At 35.0% G+C, this 16883-nt stretch overlaps 1 protein-coding gene and 1 long non-coding RNA gene across 4 annotated transcripts in view; one reads left to right on the forward strand and one right to left on the reverse strand.

Annotated features, from left to right (window-relative positions):
- Positions 1-16883, forward strand: part of LOC101739843 (C-type lectin 37Da) — a 91292-nt gene that overhangs the window by 615 nt on the left and 73794 nt on the right. The gene's annotated exons all lie outside the window — the stretch shown is intronic.
- LOC110386131 (uncharacterized) lies at positions 167-13630 on the reverse strand. Of its 2 annotated transcripts, XR_009974278.1 has the most exons (4): positions 13481-13630; positions 7841-8193; positions 5419-5484; positions 167-409 (listed from the first exon to the last, which is right to left on the reverse strand). It is a non-coding gene; the product is annotated as an uncharacterized LOC110386131 (long non-coding RNA). The 2 variants fall into 2 exon arrangements; XR_002431364.3 differs by lacking the exon at positions 167-409 and having other exon boundaries at positions 5156-5484.

Consider the following 16883-nt stretch of genomic DNA (forward strand, 5'->3'; position numbering starts at 1 on the left):
ATTTTTTTTTATGAATTTAAGTTATTTGATAGTTATTTATATGTAATTAGGTATATTAACTAAAAAAAATACGTATTTTATCTAAATGTATGTTCATGTTTCATTTTATACACAAACAGCACGTATCGCATCAATATGGATGGATACCTATGAATTAAAAATCCTGTTTGGTTAGACTATTTATTATTCATGACTCGAGCAGAAACGATAAAAATGCTAGGTCGACGACCCAAAATTGTCATTTTATGGGGTTCTTCATCCAAAGCCTTTTGCAAAAATCATTTAAATAAACGATGTCGTTTTCGTAAAATGTAATATGACAATACTTCAGCCGCGCTTCCCGGATCCAACGGAATCCTGGATTATTTAACCGGTTGACGGTCGACGATCGACGATTTGTCCTGGAGACCTATCCAATACCAATAAAATTATAATATTTAGCTTCTATTGAAAAATATCGTGTAATCTTCTCTTTTTTGTACGGCTTGGCTCTGCCCATGGCATTGCTAGCATCCATGAGCGATAGTAACCACTCAACATCAGGTGAGCCGTATGCTTGTCTACCTACGGCGAATAAAAAAAGATTTACAAATAACAAAAAAAAACAAGGAAACTTTGCCGTATGCATGTCTACCAACGGCCAATAAAAAAAATATTTACAAGTTAAAAAAAAAACAAGGAAACTTTGAACAGTATTAATATACTACCATTTTCACATTAACTACAAAGGCATTATCGTCCGTTTTATTTTATTTTAAATTACTGTTTTATTTTAGTTAATATTTATTTAATAAATAAATACACAAATTTTAGATTTTAATTTCACTTTACCAAAGGGTTAGTACTCGTTAGATAGGTAACATCATAATTTCTTAACTAAAAACTGTAAGCGAAGGTATGTCATGAAATTGAGGCTGGCTTCGTGACTAAAAATCCATACGCTAAGTTTAAGCATAATTAAAAAGAAAAAAAAAACACAACCATGGAAGGCAGCATTCGTGAAATTCAAGGTGTCCAAAAAACGTGTTAGGTATGCAGTTATGCAACATGTCTACAGTACACAAGAATGCATTAATAAAACATTTCAGATTGACAGTCACCAGTCGCGGTAGTGGTACACTTTTACTTTCCATGACACGCTGTGGGTGTGATTTCTCTTGAGTCAAGTGTTTATGATACACAATTCACTATCATCGGTTTTGTATTGAACATAAGTAATAAGTATCACATACGCTTAAGAGGAAAATATCAGCAGAATTTGAACGAACGACGGCTACAGAGTTTATTTGTTGTGTAAATTAAAAAAAAAATATACACATTTTTTTAAACATTTTACTTAAATTATTCGACATTATGTGCGATAAAAATTTTAGGATCGTTGTCGAATAATAATAAAAAACCAATATAACATTTGTTTCACTTATTATCAACACTTCAATAGTCACGTGTTTTCAATTTTGTTACCAACATTGACCATCATAGATATTACTTATCTATAGTCATAAGTTACGGTAATGCTCCGCTGCGACTATTGCAAAATATAGAAATACATATGTGCATTTGTTACCTTTACTTATCGCACTTCGATCTCGTAATGTTATCTATATATTAATACGTGAAGCAAAAACTTTGTATCCCTTTTTACGAAAATTGCGCGGACAGAGGAGTATGAAATTTTCCACACTTATAGAGAATATAGAGAAGAAGTGGACATTGCTAATATTTTTTTAAAATAATGCATAAAAGATACATTAAATCAATAAAGAAAACATTACACACACTACATACCATGTATTTGACGCACACACGCATGCATACTATTAAAATTTATTGTCAAACTTTTGTTCTTAACGTCTGTGGTCAAATTGAGAATAGATTAAATATTGTTTGTCTTTATTAATATTTTTTTATAGTGTAGCCTTGGCGAATTTGTGATTATAGAAATATAAAATACAATCATAATAGTGTACAAACTTACAATTCCAATTAATTATAGTCGAATTTCGACTACTGCGGGACCTCTAGTTGTAATAAAACCTCCCTGCACTACAACAACTAGCTATACTTTGGCAACATATACCAATAGTCAACATAATACACCAATTACCTATACCTATTATTATAATTACCTATACTGTTTTTGACGTCAATCGATCAATGCGTGAACCATTCGTACATACACGAAGAACCAAACGAAATGTTTATTTTATTTATCAGATTTAAGCCGAGTTCTCATTCACACACTACGCGCGAATACAAAACAGTAGATTCGATTAGATTAATTTTTAGACAAGCGCCATTATGTTATGATCTTAAAGGAAAAACAAGATCAAAAGCGAGATTGCTCAACAGTAAGCAAGTTAAGTTGTTAATATCACGGAACGTATGAATCGTTGTGAATCCCTTGGCAATAGTATTATTACTGTAATCTTCTCTTCTTTTTCTCCACCTTATCTCACTAAGTGGGGTCGGCACAGCTAATTTTTCTCTTCCATTCTCTTCTATCAGCCGTCATCTCAACACTCACTCCATGTCTTCTTCGGTCGATCTCTTCCCCCTCTACCTTGCACTACCATTTCCATACATCTCCTAGTCACATGCATCATCTCTCTACGCATCACATGTCCATACCACGCTGTATTATTACTGTAAAAAGGATTTCAAAACACCATTCCTGCAAGAATTTCAATGGCATCCTCGAATTAACCGGAAGCTCAGAAATGTTACTCAAACTTACGGGATGGCAGTATGCCTGTATTGTTGAATTCCTAACTAATATTTTGCTTTTTTGGTTGAAGTCAAAATGATACATCTACCGCAAGTAGCTGTCATAAACATAAGTATTTACGATTTTTTTTGACATGCATGTGTAGACAGACGGCTTACGGCAACCGAAACTACAGACGTCACGACGTGAATGCTACTTTAAGACATGTGGTGAAAATCCAAATTGTTGTTTCGCCAATCAAACCAGAACGCATTCATAACCGGAACAGGCAAGCTGATGGAACCCACCCGTGCGAGCTCACAATCCATTTAAATAAGACAATATTTAACAACTATTTTAAATAAACCTACTCTTTAACTTTACTCTGTGTAATCATTAAGAAAGAAAAAAATAAGGAACTTTTAACACGTAAGATGACGGATGAGAAGTTAAATCAAATAAAATGAGAAACTTAAAACTTTCCATTGCCGGTTCACTGCATGGTATTAGTTTGTTGACAATACAATACGACAAAAAACTGTCTGAAACTGATCGCGTGCTACCTGATTCTAGAGTTACGTACCTATCTATGTTTCATTTTTAACATTTTTTAATGTAATTCTATAGTATGGTGTTGTGATTTTGATACTTTAATCTTTAAGTCGTCGCCATCGCCTATGTATTGCGTGTAATCCGGCTAACAGTTGCAACAAACTTCAATATAATAGGTACGTAATGTGATTTTAGTGCAATATCCTAACGCATCGGACTATCACGGAAACTTAGGGAGTCCTATTTTGTTATGCGGGAGCGGTGTTCGTTAGCTACGATCGCTTATGGTTCACGAAATATGAGAGACATGCTTGTGATTAGTTCACCAAATAAGCACTAGGTTCCAATTTGTCGTGCCGACCGAGAGGGCTGGTGGTCGTGGCGCCGACGACCGCCGGTCCGACGTCCCGAGGGGGAGCGTGATGGGAGAGATGTGCTCCGCACTAAACGCTTCACTTTCCCCCTTTTGCCTCTTCATGAGTTCTGTCTCATGCGAGGTTTGGACGTTGGTTGTTGAGCGACAGGAGGTTTTAGTCAGTTGGACTCTGACATGCCTCGCCCTCCATCCCCAGTGGAGGGCGGAAGTCCGGCGATTCCCTCCTGACCAAAAAAAAAAAAAAGGTTCCAATTTGTCGTAGGTATGAAAGCGAATCTACACAAACAAATTAGCAAATCTCATATAGCTTGTTTCATTCAGAACGAATGACAAACAAACTAGATATTTTTAAAATGTATGCACTGGCTGGTCATTATTACACAATACTCGTAAAAACGCTCACTAAATATATGTTTTTTTTTCTGACTAAAATTATAAAAATCTATCAATGATTGTAAATTGAATTCTCCGTGTATTCAAATGTAAAAAAATTCGAATACACAATTTTCGCATCTCGTAGTGTCCATACATCAGCTAAGAATTGTTTACCTTCCACATTATCATCTTAGTTTTATTTGCGAAGTAGAAATCCGTATCTTGTGTGACTTTCTTCAAATATTTTCGTTTCAAAGTATGTCAATCTTAAAAATATGATTAATACGACTGGTTTCTCTGTACCAATTGTACATTAAAATGAAATTTTAATTAACTTAAAAATAATAATTGCAGCTTCTTGCCAGCGTTCAACAAGCGTACGGTTTTTTTGGTATGAAAGGGTGACTGGGTGGTTCGAAGACCTTTCCAGTTTCGTCAGAGCGGGTGGGTGAACATGGGCTCAACCAGGAGGGGTAGCGCTTGCTAACAGCTGTCAGTGTGTCTCCGTCGTAAATTGCTTAAAGGTAGTTGATTCTCAAATGCATCTTTTTTTATTGCTTAAATAGGTGGACGTTGTGCAAACAGTTTTCTCGTACATGATCCATGGCTTTATTTTTTTGCTCATCGTGAAGTCTTGAAAAACGAGGTGTATATTTGTAAGCTATGAAATACGTTATTACACCTTAGTAATTTTGAATGCAACACAATGTCGAAACATCCGTTTTTTTCTGCCTTCATAATAATAGTGTTTAGTTCGGCTATGATATACTGCGCACACGGTATCTTACACGTTACAACACTCAACACAAACTAAAATTAAAGGCTCCAGTGACTTCTATTACCTACTTTAGTTGTTTTTTTTTCGATGTCGTTTACAGTATAATTTCACAAAAGAATGTTTCTTCATTTTTTATTCTTTTTGAAATTATTTGTGTAAAAAAAAATGTTTATTATTTCAAACTCTTTAGTTTTTAAAGAGAAATTTTCTTCAGTGTCATGGAGTGAAGACTGTCATTTAGTAAAAAGAGAATTCAGTTTTGTATAGTTTATTAATACTGTTTACTGTTTAATTTTTAATATTAATTTTAAAAGAGATTGAGGGCTTTAAAGGTTGTTTTCTTATTATATAACAGAAAACGCAGTCAAATATTTTATTATTTATTAATTCTGAAGTACTCCATACCATTAGGTATATTTTATCTAGCTCCATCTTTAGATTTTGCTACCTTGCTACTATGCTCAATAGGTATGTAGTTCCAAATTAATCGAACTCTGTACTGGGTACTTACTTAAGACAGTATATTTGCTACTTTTGAAAATAGTAATTAAACTAATTAAGAATAGTACATTTTATGTCAAAAATGTTTTAGTGACAGACTACTTTACAAATAAGAAGAAGAAGCAGTACCTATAATTAATGAAGCCTCGTGTCAAAATTTCGGTGCTCGTGTTCTTCGTGATATTCGTGGCTTTGCTTAAATCAAAGAAAAATTTACTAAGTACACTATGAACTTTATGTAGATCGAGATAAAAACATTCCAACTTACATCAAGAAAGTTACATGCAAAAAAATACGTAATAATATTATAAATGCAGGACAATTTTGAAAAATATGTTTCATTATCAACTTTAACAACAGTATGTAACACACTTTCAAATTAGTAAAATACTTAAAACACTTTCAAAAGATTTCTTTGAACTAAATAGCGATTAAACTAAAAATCTTATTAAAATAATAAGTAGGAGTAAGTTGTAATGGCAAATAGGGACCCAAGGAAATTGTTTAAAAAGATTACACGTCGACCTAAACTTCTATACAAATGTTTAAGGTGAAATTGTAATACACGGCTTACGTTTTTGGTACCTACGTTCATTTTTTTGTTGCACAATTTTCATTTATGCAATTGTGTAATATGAATAACACACATTTACAACCACCCACACACTCACGTACTCACCACAGACACACGCAAGTACACAAAATAACTTTCACACGTGTGGCACACAGCAAAATTTTCATCTAGTTAAATTAATTAATGAATTGGACTTACTAAGTAGGTAAATACTTCTCTTTAAATACACGCATGAATTTTTTCAAAGGCTTTTTCGGTGCCAAGTCACAGATAGCCTAAGGGGCTATTTCAGTTACGCTCACACGTGTAGGTGAGCTCACGGGTTCAACCTGAGAGAACTGACACCAGCTTTTACTGGTGGTAGGACCTCTTGTGAGTCCGCGCGGGCAGGTACCACCACCCTGCCTATTTCTGCCGTGAAGCAGTAATGCGTTTCGGTTTGAAGGGCGGGGCAGCCGTTGCAACTATACTGAGACCTTAGAACTGATATCTCAAGGTGGGTGGCGCATTTACATCGTAGATGTCTATGAGCTCCAGTAACCACTTAACACCAGGTGGGCTGTGAGCTCGTCCACCCATCAAAGCAATAAAAAAAAAGCCCTAGCAAGAGCAGTGAGAAACTCATTGGTTTGTATCGACGGGCAAGATTGCACATCGAACTATAGTAATTTTTTTCCGACCGAATTTTTATGCTATCGATAAAGCGATCTGACCACATCTACCAAGTATGAGGTACAGTTTAGGAGAAGGAATCACAGCAAGAGCAAACCGTTATACCCATTTAACTCTACTAACAATAAATTGAGTTTATTTTTATTATTGCCCTATATTTCTTAATAAATAGCCTAAACGTCTTCATTTTAATTAAACTGACATAAACTTTATTTTGAAACTGAGCCTTGACCTCACACTCTGTTAGTGACAACATGTTTGAAAGAGCCATAAGTTTGCTAGACTCAAACAGTGTATTTGATGTGCTAAATGAATCTACAAATGTGTTTAACGTGACCTCAGTATTAACCTTGCTCGGTTATGAAACGACCATCGAAAGGTATCTCCGCTTAATGATGATTATATCAAGAAAGACGCGTCTGTGATTCAGTAGGAATTCACTGGTGGTAGGACCTCTTGGGAGTCCGCATGGGTAGGTACCAACACCCCGCCTATTTCCGCCGTGAAGCAGTAATGCGTTTCGGTTCGAAGGGTGGGGTGGCCGTTGTAACTATACTGAGATCTTAGAACTTATATCTCGAGGTGGGTGGCGCATTGCTGTTTGGAGGTTTGATATTAATTCGTTCGCGAAAATATGGTGCGTTACAGTTTGAAGGGAGGGACTGCGATTATATAATACAATTGTTACTTCATCGTCATGATACATATACTTTCAGAGAGTTCGTCTGTCGATCCATCAGGAATGGAAACGGAAAAGAACTGAAGAAGTTCAGTAGGAAATAAGGTTGAGGTACCAACACTATACACGGATGATAGGGATGCTTTGTCTTTGTAGCTAGAGTAGGCCGGAATCGTTTACGCGCTAGTTCTGTGTAATGGTAGCATACAAGATCCTTTGACCATAAAAAAAGAGATGTTCCACATTTAAAGGGCTTAAGGTTTAACTTAACTTTTACGCTATCGAGAACTTTAAAAAACTCGCACACTGATCTCGAAAACCAAATATCGGTAACAGACTTTGGTTTCGGCCGGGAACTGGATCCGGTAACTCAGTGATCTGGGTCACTAACACTAGATTACCGTGGCAATCATCAGCAACAAAGTCAATGCCAGTTTTTTTTTTTTCTCGATTGACCTCTCTCTTGTTGCGCTAAACAAAACATTGTTAGGTATATTGTATTTCGTAAGCACATGCTTCACGAGGCATACTTTGTAACGCTTTGTATTCCGATTTTATACAAAGCGTAACATTATCCGATCGACGTTTTACACAGGAGTATTCATGGAGTATTCATTTCAACTTACAGTGAAGTTGATTCCGCGGGGAAAAAATCCAATTTCAACATATTTCCCAGTACAGGCAAGTTTATATCTTCCACCGTTTTTATTGCTTACAAATGTTGTAACCGAATGTTGGCAGACATGACTTAACGTAGCATTGCTGATGGCCAAGAGAAGCGGTGATAATTACTGTCAGGCGCCTTGTACCCTCATGTTGGTGTCGTTGCCCTTGTATCTTGCAATGCATATTCTGAATTATTAATTATTGTTATATTTATGATGTAGATGGTCAGTTGTTTTTGCCTGCCTATTTGCCAGTAGAAACGAGGGAGTATTCTGGCTTCGTCTTGGTTGATGGCGAGCTCATGGAGCTCAGCCTGAAACATTAAGCGGAGTTAATATTCTGGTAAATTTTACTGGTGGTAGGACCTCTTGTGAGTCCGCACGGGTAGATACCACGACCCCGCCTATTTCTGCCGTGAAGCAGTAATGCATTTCGATTTGAAGGGTGGGGTAGCCACAGTAACTATACTGAGACCTTAGAACTTATATCTCAAGGTGGGTGACCCATTTACGTTGTAAATGTCTATGGGCTTCAGTAACCACTTAACAGCAGGTAGGCTGTGGGCTCGACCAACTATCCAAAGCAATAAAAAAAATTGAGAGCACAGCATGAATGTCGCCTTCCACCGTTTGTTTCTAACTTTAAAATGCTTTGCTATGTACTGTCTATCAAAGCGGATTACGCTTTGATAGACAGTACATAGCAAAGCATTATGACGTGTTCTAATATTCTTGTTTTTTGTACCATGAGCTACAAACAGCGCATCTAGATTATCCTTAATTTAAAAATTCTATTCATATTCATGGCAAATATATAATTAAAATTAATATTCAAATAAATGTGAAGGATAAAACCGTAATAAATATTTGCCTTCTCACGCACAATGCTGTTACGTCGTTTTATGTTGTAATTGAAACGCCAATAAAACTTCGGTGGCTTATTAAATATTCGTATTCAATTTATCGCATCGTCATTTTTAAATTAACGGATGTGTATTTAAAAATAATTAAAAAAGATAGAAACCATATATTTTTTTTACAAAAATATAGAAACTTTCGGTATACAGTAAAAGCTTCTTAACCGCGTTTTCACTATTGGCGGATAAAAAAAATGCGACCCAATTCCTATGCTCGCGGCTAAAGCTTTCTTTATTCACTATTTAATAGGTACATCGGTACCTAAATATTGCTAAAAAGTATTCCAATATGTAAGTATCCAACCGAATATGCTTTGTAAGCGCATTTTTACATATTCACGGTTTCTGTATTCGCGGCATATTTACGGAACGTATACCATGCGAACAAAAAGCTTTTATTGTACTTCCTAACCTAACCTAATATTTTACATTTCTCGTAACTAGATTTGATCTTGATAACTATAGAAAAAATAAGCAACAATATGTATGAAAAGGAATAAACGCATTATAAATCTCACAAAAATAAATATATACATAAATAGTGTACCACGATTTGATTTGAAGTCAATAAATTTAAAACAGAACACCTAGCCTGTTGTATTTTTTCTAAAACTTTCTGTGGTTGCATTTTTCTAATCTTTCTAACATTCGCATTAGTTTTAAGTATTAATTTATTTTATCTAGAATGTTTCAGAATCTTTTAATAGATAATTAAATCATTAATACAAACATGCAAAAATAATAGAAAGTTATCACCATTTTTCTCTGTTTATCAACTATGGTTTTTTCTCTTTGAAGATTTTATGGCCTGGAAACTAATTTTTTTGTAAATTAACAATTGCGAAACTGTTGCCATTTAAGAAAGTTTTGTTTTTATATTAAACATACAAAAGAGAAAATAAATTGTCTTTATGTTTGTTATTTTAAAATTAAATTATAATTAAGAGAATAGTTATGAATTAGTAATTATGGTCGAATTTCAATCATTGGATGAATCATTTTTTAAGCAGTTTATTTAGCTTAAACGATTTTGAAGCAAATCATCCTCTATGACCTCGTATTCAAATTTCATTCTAGATTTCTTTATCATTAACAAATTTGTTGTGATTTAGTAATAATGTCACTTTGAATATGTGATACAACAAAACTTTTCATTTTTCCTTCATTTTTTGTGTTATATGAATTATCTATTTCTTATAATTAAGCTGTTCTAAAATATGCTATATTTTCTTGTTAATTTTTTTTTTATTTGCATTATGCCTCCCTATTTATTGCGTAAGTAAAGAGCGGCACATTTCGATGCCGACGAAATGTTTAAAATTCATTCTATGAATTTGGTATTCATTTGATTTTCATTCAAAATAACTTTTATTCAAATAGAATTAAGTTGGTGGTAGGTAGCGGCTTGGTTACGTCTCTGGCATTGCTGAGCGACTGTAACCACTCACCATCAAATGGGGCATATGCTCGTCTGTTGAAGATATCCTTTTTGACCCCAACTTGGCTTAGCCCTCCAACAGACTTCATTATTGAGAAGTTGAGAAGTGCGTTTGGGATGGTATGGACATGTGATGTGACGAAATGAAAATGAGGTTAGTAAGATAGCGTGAACTATGAATGTGGAAGGATGATAGAGAAGATGCTAGTCTTGAGTTGTTAGGTCTCCCTTGGGGGTGCTCGGGTAGCTGTTAGTAAATCCCGCCACTCCTCTCTGAGCCCTTCCTCGCTCACCTGTCTTTGTGAAACTCTGGCCTCTGGGCCAACAGCAATCCCTCATTTATAAAAATATATATATTTGGTATGATTTTTATTGCTAGTGCACAGCAAAGCGTGGCGTGAATTAATTACTTGAAAATATACCTTATATAATAGTATCCGTTATGTAATGTAAGCCATATAGTTTATACACGAGACTTACTCTCTAAACTTATTAAATAGACTTTTTAATTAACAAATTTCACAATAATATTTTTAAAGTTTAATTTGCACGTTAATGATTATTGTTATAGCACAACCCATAGACACAACCCATTGACTTTCTCGCCGGAACCTCTAAGTGGGCCACGATTCCGATGCGGTAGGAGATTCAGCGCAGCACTGCTCTTGTTAAGGCCAGTGTTACATAGTTCTCACAGATTGAGCCCGTGAGCTTACCAACGGTTCCATGAGTAGCCGGGGTAGCCCTTTGGCTACCAGCGATTAGGTAAGGAAGAAGAAAGATTAATAATCTAACTATGATATCTAATTGTTATTAAACCTCGTGCTAATTTAAATAATTTTATATTCAGGCAACACGTACCAATATACATGTTGAACTAACAATAAGTGTTAAATTTAGAGCATTTTATTTATACAAAATACAAGATTATTTCAAACTCCGATTTACACTATGTGATAACAATATTTCGAAGTTAAAATATAATATATTCAAGTAGGTATTGACAGTTTGACAATGCGTGGCGCATGAGTCTGACAGTCGATACCCAATAAGGTCCACATTTGTCCGTGTTAAATAACAATTTGTTTAGGCATTTATTGTGTTATCCGATTGAATTTGGACGTTGGAGAATATGCAGACCTAAATTGTAAAATAAATAGAATACCATCAAAATATTCTTGCGAAGAAAATGTGTTTTTACTCTAATCCTGCCGTTGTATGCAAATTCGAGAATGCAATTTACAGTTTCCTTACACAGAGTTTTGTAGGCCGATTAAAACGAAAGATAGTGTGTTACGTGATCTCGTACCGACCGGAACGCAGACCTTGCTAAATTGTTTGCATCCACCATTTTAATATACACCGTAAGACTTCAGCAATAAACACCAAAATCATTGAAATCGATACAGTGAAAACAGCTAAACATCCACGATATCGTGCATCTTACGAATTTTATTATTTTCTTTATCAAATGCAGTGATTCTAGTTTAATTCATTTTATTTCTTTTTCGGAATAATTCCTTTCGACGTGCTCTTAAATAAAAGCAATTACGAAATTTTAAAACGACTGAATTGCATATTTGACCTAATCTATTATTTGCGTTGAACAAAGCGCATATTTCTTATGCTGCTATTTATTTACCTGAATGACATTGTAAAAATAAAAGCGTGAAATAGCCTTTCTACCTAAGCGGATACGTTGCCTATGACATTCTAACCTTTACATTAAATTTAAAATGAATGAAAAAAATCACAAACTTTAAGCAGCGCCCTATTAATAAGTAATAATGAAGCGGAATCATTCTCACTTCTCTACTCTTTTGGCACCCTGTCAGTCGCTGATGGATTCAACTTTTTTATTATAGCCCCACAAGAGTAGGTACCACTACCCTGCCTATTTCTGCGTGAAGCAGTAATGTGTTTCGGTTTGAATAACGGGACCGCTGATTTATTGGACAACTGAGATATAGAACTGGATATAGATATAGTCCCAGGGTGGGTAGCGCAGGCGGGTACCAATCTTTCTCAAAAGATGCGAACACAGGTGCATCGCTAGATACGAATGCAACGGACGTCTTATCCTTTAGGCCATGACGACTTATCATGCTGCATAGTGATTTGGCCGCCTGTCTGACGTCAACTCTCCTAGCATTATACATATTATATTACAACGTAACATAGGTAGGGACTTTTTCTGTTTCTTCTTTTGGTGTTTCTTTTACTTCATCTATTTTTGGTTCTATGTTTTGCAATTCATTTTTATAAATATTTACACTAAAATTTAGATTTTCAAATACTAAAGGATAGAAATATTACATTTTATGACTTTTGCTGTATTTTCATAAGGTCATTAAATTTAAGATATTAAAAATAGCTTATGGCTTTTGGATAAAGTAATCGCGGAGCCTTTATGAAAGTACCACACGTAGAACGTTGGGCAATCGACAGGAACCGCTTAGTCCAACTAGGAAGAAGTCCGAGTTGCACAACTAGCCTTAACTGGAGCATTGGAGCCTTAGATACCCATAAATCGAAGATAAACTATTTAGAATTGAGTACCTCGAGAATTTTCTCACGAACGAAACATTCAAACGTCTGTTCTTGCAATGCGTTCAAGAACAGAGATTATATTATATGTATAAGCATTTTTATTAAAAATGTTTTTTTTTCAGAGACATAAAAAATCTTTGTTTAATTTTTCATTATTTTAAAACAATGTTCTTAATCTTATAGAGAGAAAGTTTTCAAAATGTTTCAACACATAATTCTTAGCGAAAACAAAAGTCACTAAGTGGGTTAGTCGTGTAGTACATTTGTAATACAACTAAGTAATCTGTCCATATAAATTGCATATCACAAAGAACTTTTAGATTTATGTTTCAAAAGGGACATACCATCGCGAGGACCGACGACAAATGTCATAGATAATATCTGAAGGTACAGTAAAAACATATGCGGTAGACAACGGTTCAAGGCATGAGGGTACTACTCTCGATGTTGTATAGTGTGATGACAACAGGAAAAATAGACACCTCTGGGTCTATGTGGAAACATTAGGGTTGATACGGATGGTGTCGCGGGAATCCGCTAGATGCAAGACCGGTTGTGGAGAGTCTTGGAGGAGACCTGTGTTCAGCAGTTGAAGTCTGCGGGCTGAAGGATGGGTGGACAAGCTCACGGAGCCTACCTGGAGTTAAATGGTTACCGGAGTCCACAGACGTTAACAACATAAATGCCGTCACCCACCTCAGTATGCGAGTTCTGAATCTCCGTTGTTATAAAGTACTAGGTACTACCAGAAGTAGCAACATCCTGCATATTTTTGCCTCACAGCCGGCCACTTACATACGTTCTTTATTTGTCCGAATCTCGACGAACGCATCACTCGCACTTAATAGAAAATGACAAAAGGACAAATGTTCAAATTGACGTGGCATAGTAACGTTGTTTTTTTCATTCGTGACGCTTCCTATCGAGTTCTATGATTATAAGTATCTAATAAAAATTAAACAAGCCAAATTTATAGCTTTCGTAATTACTGGATTAATGATTTACGATAAATTGTACAAGCATTGCCTGAATACAACACAAAATTATTAATGTAGACACCCTAAAGTTATACAGCGAAACTTGATTAATTATACACGAATCTTCAACAAAAAAGTCTATAAAACGATCAATCGTTTATTGAAATAGCATTTTATTAATCGAGAAATCGCTATTGTTTTGATTCAAATAGGATAAACATAATGCACCCAGAAACTAAAACATTTACAAAAGATGATCTTTTATGGAATTACTCATGAAGTATTTTCCCAATTAACTCCATTATTGCATGTATGCAATATTAAATTAATAAAAATTCAATTTTTTTCTTCTAACTCCTTGGTACAGTTAGTAACGTCCCTGACTGTTGCACAGAGGGACGTGCGTTCGATTCCCACATCGGGCAAACAATCGTGTGATGAACAGGTTTATTTACTGTTTGTCTAGATTTTCAATATCTATGTATATATTTAAACATATAGAATTAATGTCAGTCTCTGGTCACCCACACAGGGAATTCTAATTTGGGGTCCGATGGATCGTACATGGTTTGTTTCCAGTTATTCAATTATTATTCTCCGGATTCCGGAATCATAGATAAAATATTTTTTACGGTTCATCTTATTATTTTCAAAGCCATCATTATTATATCGTTTCTCCGTGAGGTTGTTGGGCAAGTATTTTTTTACTTCAAAAACAATAATCATTAATAACTCCCAATAACTGCGAAATTCCAATAGTTGTTATTAATGTGCGGCTTTGGGGTTCCGTCATTAAAAAAAGTATAGATATATTATTTAAATATTGGTCAAAGTCTTGTGTTGTTTTGTTGCGTTCGAAGGCAGGCGAGCATTGCCTATTGCTGGTGTGTTGTTAGTCGATATTAGACCCTAGAAATTAACAATTGTAGGACCATAACTAAGACTCTGTTCGCTGTTGAGGACACCTTTCGAGCCTCGTTTGAAATATTCCGTTGTAAGCCAACACAAGTACCAACACCACATTTCTTTCTGCAGCGACACAGTCTTTGGTTTGGACTTAAAGGCTGCGAAAACTTTTATACTGTTCAATCGAGATTTAGAATTAATTTAGAGTTAGAAAGTAGAAACGTTCTTGTACTTAATACCAACCGGGCTGTGAGGATAGGTGAACCCACATAGGCATAATGACAACTTGAAATGAAACTTGGCAATGAAAACAATGAAGTTGCTACCGGAATAGCTTCACAGCTGTTTCTCTAAGGTAATGACTACTCATCGTGACGTAATTGTGTGCTTAACTGACATTTGAATTGAATATTTTATGAAGTCACTGTTAATCTGTAACTAATTATGTAGCACGGAACCTTACAATTAAAAACATGATTGCGCTTACGTTTTCTAATCGCGTTAATATTGCACGATGATTATTCATTAAAAACTAGATTCTCTAATTTTAATGTTGCCAAGGTTGAATGTTAAACAGGAGTTTATACAAGTATAGGAAAATATTTTTACAAAAATTTTAATAAGATTAATGGCTTCTATGGGATTACCCTTGACGTGAAGCGGTATTCGGAAGAAAAAATAATATGATTAAAGAATTACATTTTGACTATATAAGTTTTAGGTCAAATTAATTTAAATATTATAATTAACTATATGACTATTAATTACTTGATACCAGTACCTATATATATTCGAATTGTTTGATACGAGTATGCAGGTACATATCTTCGTCCACCTCGAGCCACTACTAATCATTTATGTTAGCTCTCATGGTTACAACAGCCCTGCCTCTTCCGGACAATTCCTGCAATCATCTGCAGAAATTGCTTGCTCGTTGCAACGCTAACGTAGATAGGCGACCTTCTTGTCTGAGGCGAGCTGCAGCATTGCAGAACCCAAAAATGGCTCAAATCTGAACACCACCGCCTAATTAATATATTACCTAAGATTTTACACGAATACAATAGACATTGCGTGCGGAATGGTTCCATTACACATCACGTCCATAGATATAATAAAAAAGGTAGTATGCACTAGCAGGGCATACTACAACCCTGCACGGATATTTAATCCATAATCCAGATTGTTTCTGTGGTGAAGCTATCATTCGTCCCGGTTTGAAAAGTGGGACAACCGCTAAAAATTACAATACAATTGTGATTTCGACCTGGTACCTCAAGTGGGTACAAGTTATAATGTCTGTATGTCTAATATAATGTAAAATCGTCTGTAAATCCCATCTAAGCAAAAGATAAATAAATGGACGTTTAATTTATTAGAAGTCAAAAACAGCCACCGTCTTACCTGCGATTACAACCTCTCCTAGATACGGACTCATTCTTCGATCATAACTCAGAAACCAGTTCCGGTTCGTTATTTTAGTTACTTATACGTATTGTAATTGCGTTTGGGTATGTGTAAACTTTCGTTTTCCTTTTCACTTTTAATGAATTTTTAATGAGATACGTCTTCACTTACGGTCACTTCGTTAAGGCAATTACCAGGAAATTTTATTTTGTTAAGTTTGTAAATGTCTTAGTTTATTATTTGGACAAAATAATGAACTAAGTAATGGGTATGCATGAATTAATAGGCGAACACTAGTTACAGGTTTCGAAAACGTAGAAATATTGATGAACATAGAATATTTCAAAAAGAAAACTAGACGCAGGCAAACGTACCAGACGAAGCTTTTAAAGTGCAAATGTACAGTGACTCGATCTCTTTTTTTTTAAATACTCTAAGTTTAAAACTGGGGATTTTTGCAAAGTCCAAAACCAGCTGGTACCCAAAAACGCCTGTCAACAATATAAACGTTTTAGAAAAGTAAACATTCGTTGCAAGATTTGTAATTTTCTGCTTCATATTATATGCTCCATTTTCCTATAGTTCATAAGTTTTAAAAATTACTTACAAAGTGACGGAAACTAAAGATGACGATGTTTGTAATATTGCAACATCAAACGATAGGTTACAAACTATTTTTGTCTATTTAATTAAAACATATTTTATTTATTGTACTACTATGAATGCCCATCCACAGCTTTTTTTTTTGGTCAGGAGGAAAGCGCCGGACTTCTGCCCTCCACTGGAAAATGGAGGGCGGGGCATGTCGG

Source organism: Bombyx mori, chromosome 11, assembly GCF_030269925.1.
Source record: "Bombyx mori chromosome 11, ASM3026992v2".
In the NCBI taxonomy this organism is placed as follows: domain Eukaryota; kingdom Metazoa; phylum Arthropoda; class Insecta; order Lepidoptera; family Bombycidae; genus Bombyx; species Bombyx mori.